At 45.4% G+C, this 3,305-nt stretch overlaps 1 protein-coding gene across 1 annotated transcript in view; it reads right to left on the bottom strand.

The window, feature by feature from the left end:
- The window catches only part of SLC37A3 (solute carrier family 37, member 3), a 24,248-nt gene that overhangs the window by 19,128 nt on the left and 1,815 nt on the right, over positions 1–3,305 (bottom strand). The gene's annotated exons all lie outside the window — the stretch shown is intronic.

Genomic DNA, 3,305 nt, shown 5'->3' with positions numbered 1-3,305 from the left:
GGCCTCTGTTTGCAGGCTGCCTCCGTAAGCTTCCAGGCAAAGCCATCCTCCTGGCAGCCCCACCCCTGCTCCTGCCCTTGGCCACAAAGGCTGGATGGTGCTTAGGTCATTTTTCTTCTCACTGAAACAGAAGAAGGTGGGAAGGGAGGAGAAAACAAAACATAATTTAATTAAAACACTTGTATAAAACACAGCTCTGTTCCCCAAATGGCTGGAATTCAACAGAACAACCCTATGCCATTCCTTCCCCAATTTGTTTGACATTGCTACCCATCTCATCACCCGTACATTCCTTGACACCTTCTATGCTCAGAAATGTCTTTTTACTCTCATTCTCCCAGTACCCTTGTGGTAATCCTCCAACCCACTATTTTGTTTCCCTCCTAGCAGATGCCTCTTCAGCGCCCATCACCAATGGAGTTCACCCAGGATCTACCAACTTCCAGCACTCCCATGTTAAAGACCATTCTGCGCCTTTTACATGTGCAGTGCACTACAGAGTTGTCATAAATAAGCTAACTTTCCACTGCTACTTGGCTGGCCATAAACTGGTGATTAAGTCAAGTGCAGCATTTGGCTACTGGTGTGGAATGGTTTTGGATCTCACTTCCTCTTTAAGATGTTATTGAAAGAATATACCCAAGAGTGGACTTGCAAAGCTGGAAAAAGGAAAATAACTGTGAGGACAGTGCTAAAATCTAACAGCTAGACTCCCTCCCTGTTCATTCTCAAGCCCTATATTATAGCTCCATTGGTCACTAACTCATTAGTACAGCATGTGGCAAGTCATATTTTCATGTCCCTACCTGTAAGCGCATGGGTGATATCTGCCTAAATTACAAGACACCAGATATTACCAGTACTGAGGAAAGGCTAGGATAGACACACGGTTTCTCAGTGCTGGCTCATGCCACACTACTCCAGTGCCTCAGCTGCGCTGGTGTGGCTGAGGGGCTGTTTCTGCAAACCAAGTCCAGGAACAAACCTGCTGGGCAGCGAGGTGGCGAATCTCTCTCCATGCCTCCCTTCTGTTTTCTTGGCAGACGTCTTTTCAGCCAGATTTCCCTGCCACAGCTCACAAAGCAGCTACGCAAACATTTGCGTCCATGCAACCGAGCGAGTAGTGTTGAGAAAGATATGCTGTCTATTCTGAAGGCAGAACTTGATTCTGTTCATGCTAGCTGGCTTAAGACAGCTAGACAAATCAGTTGGTGGGAACTGTATTTTCAGAAGACATTTAACCACACACATTCTGAATGCTGAGGAGAGGTAAAATAACCCACCACTCCTTTTCCCCCAAAGAATCAGAGCTGAAATAAGACAGAACATAATGCCTTTGTGTTCTTTTGCATCCACAGGTGCTTTTCATAATGATTTGTAAATCTGACAGAAGATTTTTCAAGATCAGCATCATAATCTCACTTGGAGAAATTCAAAGTCATTGCCCAGACTCTCTCATCCAAATTTCTGCTCTTCCTCCTAACAACTTTTAAAGGTTTCATCAAGACAACTTTCACTGTAAGAATTCTTCCTTCCTGTTCTCTCAATGATGATACATGCCTGACTGACAAATAGATGCCAGCTACCACCGGATACATTAACCATCACAGAAATTGAGGCCACATCTGACCTCCAAAACAGAGTATGGCACAGAGATCCTCTGAGTAACAGGGACCCAGCTATTACACCTTTGAGACACTGGAGTCACGTTTATCCTACGCCACACTTGAACGCCTCCATTCTCATCCAGGAGAAATGCAGCAAGTCTATAGAACGTCTGAGACCAACTGCATCTACACAGCCCGGGGGCAGCTGAGCCACGCTCCCATTACTCCAGCTAGGACAGCCCGCCCAGGTCCAGCAGCACCTTTTCATAGGGACATGCTGCTTGGGTTCACGCAGAGAGAAAAAAAATCACCTCAGCAGGAGCTGTGGGAAGACAAGGCTGAGCCTGGAAGAAGCATCTTCGCAAGTAGTCTTGAAACTATATCCACCTAAGCTCCCAGGCCATGTCTCAACATCAATGAATGAAAACTCAGCACCCACACAAGTACCACACGGTGCTACTCCCTTTCAGGCAGCAGTAAAACTGCTCAGGGCTTGTCCCCCACACAAGCTGCATGAAGAGAAGAAAGGAACCCAAGGCACTCAGATTTCCCAGCACCATGGTCCTTACAGGCCTGTGAACCATGCGGTCTGTCGGTCAAACACGAGAGCTCATTCTCCATCCCTGCCTCTCCTTCCCCTCCCACCAGGCAACAGCAGATAACAGAGTTCTCCCCAGGCAAGCAAAACACTGCCAGTTGTGCAACGCTGTGGGAAAAGTTCCTTCCTTGGGTAATCAGTTCGCAGCCCCAAGCACGAGATTTATTACTTGCTTCATGTCAACATATGTAAATATAGATCTTACTTGTCCAAGATACCAAGTCTTTTTAAAGCTAAGACCTGGTTTTGACCTTACAATCACCTATTTTTTTACATAGCATTTACTATTGAAATTACCCATTCCTCAGAGCTTTTCAATCTCAGCTAGTTTTCTAGAAGATGATCTTCTGGCAGAGGACAACACTTTTCACTTATTTACAGCACAGAGATGACGATGAAAGACTTTGTTTTCCCTCTTTTTCTTTCTTCCTCCTGTCCTTTTTATATTCAAAACTGGCAATGTCCCTAGACTAGAAGAGTACACAACTAGGAGTTTATCCTTACAAATTAGTCTTCTAATTATTCTGAGAATACTACATTAAATTTGTAGTGGAGGGGGAGCAAAAACTAAGAGGCAAGATAAACCGCAGAACTCAAGACAGCAATGCACAAGCCTTTAAGAAAGGAAGAGGACTGCTTTTAGTGTGTTAGACTGCCTTGTCTGCTTGTTTAGCACTATTTACCTTCAGCTAGCCGGTATTTTGAATAAGCTTTTGTTAAGCTTTCAGCATTCTCCCTTATCCCTTCACTTAAGGTCAAAATAAGACACCTTAAGTTCAAAATAAACTTCCTTAACACCACCCTGTCGCCCTCCGAAGCCGGCAGGAAAGACCAGAATTAACATTCGTGGGACTTCCAAAGCACAAAGCAAACAAACGATATTTAAAAGAAAAAAAAAAAAAAAAAGAAAAAGAAAAAAAAAAACCAAACAAAACCCACACCACTCTCTTATGCCATCTTTCCAAACAAGCAGAAGAAAGGAACGACACCCCCCCTCCCCCCAAAACCCACCCAGGCCCTGGGCAGCTCGTACCCCCCACGGGCAGGCCGCCTACCGCCCCCCAGACCCAGCGGGATGCCGCCTGGGAGGGCAAGGCGCT

The sequence above is a fragment of the Charadrius vociferus genome, unplaced genomic scaffold (genome assembly GCF_000708025.1).
Source record: "Charadrius vociferus isolate BGI_N301 unplaced genomic scaffold, ASM70802v2 scaffold196, whole genome shotgun sequence".
NCBI lineage: Eukaryota > Metazoa > Chordata > Aves > Charadriiformes > Charadriidae > Charadrius > Charadrius vociferus.
Note: the sequence above shows the minus strand (reverse complement) of the source record. Positions and strands in the feature narration are given on the sequence as shown.